We start from the raw sequence: 7,764 nt of genomic DNA, 5'->3' as shown, positions 1-7,764 counted from the left end.
CTACAGATTATATTTATAACTACAGATTATTTATAACTACAGATTATATTTATAACTACAGATTATTTATAACTAAAGATTATATTTATAACTACAGATTATTTATGCAGTTAAGCAGCTGAAAAAATAAGAGGGAGAACTTTAACATAAATTAATTAATCAATAAATTAATTGTTCAAAATAAATAAAAATAGAGTATTTATCTTTTAAGGTATAAAATGTGCGTATTTACATGTGAGCTGTGAACATCTGACTTCTTGCATCTTCCTTGATCAACATCAGCCATTTTAGTTTGTGGTTAGTGGTTGTTTAGTGGTCAACCGTAACTTTCATCCCCTTTCTGGCCACAGTTATCCTCTAAAAGCATTACAAATTTCAGTCTCCAATAAAATGATCAGCTGTTGAGCTCTTGGGAGACAAATTCTAGATTTACACAAAGAAAATAATCTGTCAGCATTTACAGTTAAATTCTGAACATTAGTCAAGGCTCTCTCTGGATAATTCTCGTTCTGGGAGGAGGACCTGCAACGACAGCAGAAAATCTTCACCTTCTCTTTTCCACGACTCGGTCAGAGAGGTCAAGCTGTGATTGACACCAGGTCGGTGGCAGACACCTGACCCACGGCCATTAATGAAGGCTCAATTGGACAATCATGACAAAGACATGATCTGTTTAAAGCTTGAAACGCCCACAGAATAAATCATCCTCATGCATATTGAACACAGTAACAAATGTTGAGTGACCTTGCTGCTCCGAGCTGATCGAGAGGAAAAGTAAAAACCTCTCTCCACCTGACTGAATTTCCTGTGTGGAGAACTAAAGCAGTGATCTGCTGTGACACTCAAATTGCAGTAAAAATACAGATGAAAAAGAAAAAAAGATTTTCTCCAGTCAGTGTGTCGTATGTTTGCCACCAGAGTAATCTCTCCAGATCTTATCAAAGTTAAAATCCACTAAGAAAACCCGTCACACTGCTGCTTGGAGAGTTTAACTAGAGGTTAAACCAACAGGAGATATTGCAAAGTTCACTAAAAAGATAATCTATTTATCTAATTAACTTATCTTTTTTGCTTTGTTTTTATCTTGTTTGTGTGCTTTAACTTGAATGTTTAAGATGAGATTTTGCCATTATTAAGTTTTTAAGTACAAATCAAATCAAACTCTTTTTATATAGCTGCATTCATTCAAAGTTGGAACAAAAATAAGTACAAAACAAGGTTCATGAAAAGTGAAAGCAGCTTCTCCATGTTTAGTGCTTGATGTGTGAACAGAAAGCGAGTCTGCATCTGACGATCGAAGCTGCCTGGAAGGTTCATAGTGAACCAGATGGTTTGAGATGTACTTTGGCCATAAACCATCCAGAGTTTAATAAACCAGCAGCAGCATTTTAAAATCAACTCTTTGTTGGACAGAAGCCAGTGTAAAGATCTCAGAACAGGAGGGATATAATCTGGTGTTGGTGAGGACTCGAGCAGCAGAGTTTTAGGGGCGGCTGTAGCTCAGGAGGAAGAGCAGTCGGCTTCCAGGTTGGTGGATCAACACCAGGCTTTCCTTGACTCCATATTGAAGTGTCCTTGGGCAAGACACCTAACCCCACGTTGCCTCCTGATGGTTATCGTGGTAGGGGTGTGTGTGTGTGTGAATGGGTGAATGTTATATGTAGTGTAAAGCGCTTTGAGTGGAAAAACGCTGTACAAGTCCATGTCATATTAGACCGGTCTGCTAAAAACTAAAATGAATGAACCAGTTTTTGCCAGTCCTTCTGACACATAAAAGGCCGTCTCTGTTAGTAATTTAGTTTATAGGAGAGGAATGTTGTCCCATTCTGGTCTAATGCAGGATTCTAGCTGCTCTACAGTCCTTGACCTTGGTTGCTGGATTTCGGCTTCCATGATGCTCCAGATGTTGTGTACTGGTGAAAGGTCTGGACTGCAGGCAGGCCAGTTCAGCAGCCGGACTCTTCTCCTGAGATGCTTCCTCCTGTTTCTGGTTTTATTTATGTTTTATTTTTTGGAACTGGGGTTAAACATATTTCCTGCTTCTTTGTCCACCTTTTACTTCATTGCAAAGAATTTTGAGTTTGTCCTGCATGTCTGACAGTATTTTCAGTTGTTAAAAAAAGGGGAGGGGTAACACGGACGAGGTGACAGCTGGGGGAAATGAGCGATAATATTCAATAAAATGCAGCAGAAGGCGCAGTAACGAGATGGAAGCTGGTGTGGCAGGTTAATGAGCTGTGGCTGACGGGCCAAAATGGATTTATCTCCATGATTATGATGCAGAATGAGCCTGAGCTGGATGGCTGGAAATAGTTTTGCATGCAGCATGATGTGCTATCTACTCCTGCTCGGTCTTAAAGTCTGTCTTTGTCTCGCTGGCATGACTTATTAAGCTCATGGCATCTGCTGAGAGGCCAAATGTCTACTGTGTGAATGCTGTTCTTTCACAATGTAGAAAATGGGCAAACAAAGAACAGGAAGAGATAACCCACCACACATGCACTGTGCATACACCACCTCATTTTCTTAACGTTTAGTTGTAAGTTTAGATGATGTTTTAGGGCTTGTGTGACAAACAGACTGTCATCAGCTGAACCTCTTGTGCCTTTTAACAGGTCAACCACGGATGCAGTTATCACAGCTCTTTCTCACCTAGACAAGGATGCTGTTTGTAGATTTCAGCTCTGCTTTTGATACAGTAATCCCTCACTGGTTCACTTAGAAAGCTCGCTGCTGGATTCAGGACTTTCTGAGCAACAGATCACAGATCGTTAGGATGGGAGACGTCACTTCATCTACCCTCATCCTAAACACAGGAACCCCTCAGGCTCAGGCTGGGGGGCAGGGGGGCCGGGGTCTTCCTACGCCCTCGTGTCCCGGGATGCACTCGGGGCTGCGGGGGGTGGAGGTTCGGTGCCTGCCTGGAGTCCTGTGTGGGGTGCTGCTGGGCGCCATCTGCCCTGGGAGCTGCCCTCGGTGCCGCATCGGGGGGCTGGTGAGACCCCGGGGAGAATGTATGTGGTTGTGTGGGTGTGTGTATGTGGAGAGGCTCGGGTCTGGGGCCCACCAGGCCCTAGACTCCCTGGGGTGCCCCCTCACCTCTACTAACTGTTCACGTAGGACTGTGCCCCCACCCTCCCCACTATTATCAAGTTTGCTGACCACCATTTTAGGAGTGATAACAGGGATGAGACAGCCTATAGAGAGCAGGTTCAGCATCTTGGACTTAAACATCTCTAAAACCAAGGAGCTAATAGTGGACTTTAGGAAATCCAAACACACACAACAGGCTGTCCTCTGTATACTGGGAGAAGATGTCCAGAGGATGGACGGTTTCAAGTTCCTTGGCTTGCACATCTCTGCTGACCTCACCTGGATGCCACACATCTCTCTTCAAGTAAGAAGGGCACCATATATACTGGAATTCTCCAAGAAACTAAGGTCTTAAGCGCCTCTTTACAAACGTTTGGCTCACCACTACCCTGCCTCAGAGATATTTTCACTGGCCGACTCCAAAAGAAAGCCAGTCAATCTCCAAAGACCACACTCACCCTGGACACACTGTTCACCTCACGGCCTTCTGGTAAAAGATGTAGACTGATCAAATCCAGAACCAATAGACTTAGAGTGGCTCTGTTATGCTCATTTCAGGCTAATTTATTTTAATATGTGAGTCCACAAGCGCAGGAATCAATCCAGCATTTTTCAAAAACCCCTTCATTCATTTTATATCGATCCTCTCAGATCAGCCTCAGCCAGAAACAAGCAGAATGAGACTCTGCTGCTCTAAGCCCCGCCTCCCCCTGATGCAGGCTGCCTCTGATAGGTCAACTGCCGGGAGTAGATGTTGGAAGAGCATAATGTTTTCATCATAGAAACATCGCAGAACTCGTAAACAATGTCAACACAAAACATACAGCCATACATGTTTGAGCCTCGACTCTGCAACTCGCAGTGACTCAGCAACCTGCAGCTACTTTGCAACCCACAGCGACTGAATTACCCACAGCAACTGAGCAACCTGCAGCTACTCTGCAACCCGCAGCCACTCAACGACTCAGCAACACACAGCAACTAAACGATCTGCAGCAAACTGCAACCCGCAGTGACTGAATGACCTGCAGCGACTCAGCGACAGACAGCAAATCAGCAACACGCAGAGAATCAGTAACCTGTAGCAACTGAGCAATCGGCAGCGACTCAACGACCTGCAGCAATAGAACTAGAAAGAAGAAAAACTAGAATTATTCACTTAAGATCAAATTTTTTGTTTTCAAAATTCATATTTATTTATTTATTTATTTATAGTGTCATCTATTATTTAAAAAGGAAACATTCAGTCTTTATTTTAGTTAAGACATATCATCCTCCATCAGGGCAGTCAGGCGAAGCAGAGCATCAACAAACCGCTGCAGCACATGACCTGCTGACTGTAGCTAACGCTTTATTAGCACGGTAGCAACAAGCACCTGCCAGCTCACATGCGCCCCCTCAAGGTGCAGCAGAGTACTGCCTCCCTCATTTTATGACTTTTCTCCGAGAATAATTATGTCACACACTTACACTGAAGTCATTACACAGACCGTAGAAGTCATGGTCTATAATAAATCTTTCTGTAAACTTTGTGTCTGGGATCCATCATTCCAGGTGAGGAGAGGCTCACCGCTGCCTAATCTGCATTTGATCAGGAACTGTGTGAATTCTGTGATTTTACTTAAGATAATGTTAAAAATGACTGGAATCATACAGGAAATACAGTAAGAACACAGATCAGTAGACAAATATTAAAATTACATTATGTGATAGTTTTTAGTTTTTGTTGTTTTTTTTGTGCAGCCTCTACCCAAATCTCAGTGGCAAATTTTCCTCCTACATCTGTTGTTCTGACAGGATCTCCACTCTCCAGCAACTGTTTTATTCCAGGAACTGCTTCTAGGACTCTCCTCCCAGCAGCTGTCAACTGCATAAGTCCAACAACTCGTTCCAAACCAAGAATCTCCTCCTTGCTCTGATCATGTTTAATCCCAATGAGCCTCACACAGACAACACCCCTCCGTCAGTTTTCTAAATGAAAAAGAAAAAAAAAACACTTTTCAGGTTTGCATTCATTCATTTAAACGTTATTCTAGCTAATGTATTTTATCCTGCAGACATGCTTCACTTCCAGTGCTTGTGTTTTTTGTTTGTTTTGTTGGTTGCAGTGTGAATGAGGAAGAATAAATCTACTCTGAATACAGCAAGGCCCCGGCTGTGGTAACAAACAGCAGCATCTGTGTTTGGGATCAACTTGAGTTCAGATCAGCTGGTGAAACTGCAACAGATGTTTGGTGGGCATGTCTTTTCAGCATCCAATAAACAGCATATCAATCCAACTATCAGGTAACACCAGATTCATCATGGCCAGATCTGAGCCCACTGAAACAGCGACTGAGATTAGAGTCTTTACGTACAACTTTCCAAAATGCCGTCCTGGGTGATAGAAGCAAATATATCACGCTGAACCTGACAAGGCATGATGTGGCTCAAGTCAGGTCCAGGAACAAACAGATGTTAAATGCATGCACTGTTTATCATCGTCATGCAGCGTGAACAAAATGTTATTTCTTCTTGGAAGCTACTGCAGGGGAAAGCCAGTCCAAAGTTCAAGAGGCTGAATCATTTGGAGTGAATCTTGCTGATCCCCAAAGAGAGATTAATATCATTTATAGCATGACGATGTCTGTATCAGGAAATCAGAAGCATCCATCGGAGAGGATTATCGCTCACTCACTAAGCTCTCTCATAAAACTTTCTGGAACCTGCTTAAAAACTTAAAGCTTGTTAAAGATGCAGCTAAAAACCACAACTACCGTAACAGTGCTTGTTTAACACGCAAGTTAATTAAGTTTATTGAAGTAATAAATTTGTAGTTTGGATTGCAAAATCTAGAAAGATCCCAAGCGTTCTGTCTGTTAACTGTACAGTACAGCTGCTACAAGAAGCAGGAAGTGGGATAAATCATGACCAGACTCAACGAGAGAACTTTATTTGATTTGTTGTTGTCCCCACCCACTGAGACTGAAGTGTGGAGGATAGGAAATGATGTGCAGGGATGACAGTGTCAGTTATAACGGGTACAGATGGATTTATCTTTTTATTTCTTAAATCTAAAACACTCAGTTCTGTCATTTTTTCATGGTAAACAGAGCCTCAGAGGTTTTCACATGGAACCTATGCTTACATTAGCGTGTGCCATGTTCCCCAGCTGCTAATGTTCCCAGACTTCCAGATGCTGACCTTCGACTCTATCAGGTGAAAGTGTGAGAAGTTGGAAGCAACTGGTCCTGTCTGTGACATCTTGAATGATGTCTCATCTCCCAGCGAGAAGGTATTGATAGTAAAAAGAGGACCTGTCCAAAAGCTCCACATAGCGTGAGTCTTATTCAGTGTCAAACTGTGTTCCACATGTGGAGGTGCAGCATTTATACGTCACACCAGTTCATAACAATCTCTACTTTATGTGTGATACAGCTGTTTCCTGTTCCTCAGCCAAACCCCCCCTCTAGGCCTCACTTACAAATATCTTCCTACAAATCTTCTTAAATTTGTTCTTAGGCTGTACTTCAGAGTTTTTAACAAACCCAGCAGTGCTACTGCCGGCATGGAGGCGGCTCGGAGCTGGCATGGAGCCGGCATGGATGGAGCCGGCATGGAGCCGGCATGGATGGAGCCGGCATGGAGCCGGCATGGATGGAGCCGGCATGGAGCCGGCATGGAGCCGGCATGGAGCCATCAGAGTGACGTTGTGATGATGATGTCTATCATGAGAATGCTGCAGGATGTTCCGCTTCACTTTTCCAGGTACAACATACTCTTCCATGATCTGATTGCCATGGCTCATCGGCCAGGCCTCTGGTGATTGCTTCCTCCATCAGGTTCATTCCTTACACCTGTGCTTCCCTGACTGCTCCCTATCCTCACCTGTGCTCAGCCCTATTTAAACTCTGTCTTTACCATAAAACTATTTAACCTCCGACATGCCACTGGCCATTTTTGAGTTAGAATTTCTAATAGAAAAGTTATCCTTGTCTTACCATAGTAAAGAATCCTTTAAAAATTCCTGGATCCAGGCGGTGATCCAGATTACTCCCAAAACCTTATCACTTGTTCCTTATTTCATTTAGAAGTTTCCATTTTGAATTGGATCAAAATCCTCCCAAAGCTTTTTGAGTCATGTTGCTAACAGACAGACAACCCATGAACACGTGACCTCAAATCTTGGTGGAGGTCTGTAAATAAATAATAATATTAAAGCAGAGAGTTAAGAAGGTCTTCAAAATATCTGCTTGACATTGCGTCTTAAAGGGGGGATACATTATTGTTCTATCAAATTTTCTGACTGGATAAACGGTTTAAAAGAAAAAAGACAGCAGTGCTCTTAAACTCGGTTGTTCATATGAAACTAGGTTCACTTTGATGAGCTCACTCATTTTCTTTAGCTCTTTTTCCTAATTCCCTCTTTTCTGTCATCAGCAGCGTGAAATCTGCTGATGTGCTTGTTATAGAAAATGCCTCAAACTTCGGACTCCCTCTATTGTGCTGCACAGTCTGGGTTTTAGCTTCAGCAGGGAGGCTGGTGGATTCATCTTGAGCTGTTTTGACACAGAGCGTGACTCTGGCAGAATTCCTCACCTCTTTTTCGCAGGGGTGGCGAAACTTGCGGTCATGCTCACAAATGAGCTGTTGAACATGAAAGATGCTGATTCCTGTTTAGCATTTATCAGA

The sequence above is a fragment of the Melanotaenia boesemani genome, chromosome 23 (assembly GCF_017639745.1).
Source record: "Melanotaenia boesemani isolate fMelBoe1 chromosome 23, fMelBoe1.pri, whole genome shotgun sequence".
NCBI classification, from domain to species: domain Eukaryota; kingdom Metazoa; phylum Chordata; class Actinopteri; order Atheriniformes; family Melanotaeniidae; genus Melanotaenia; species Melanotaenia boesemani.
This window is presented reverse-complemented; position numbering follows the sequence as displayed.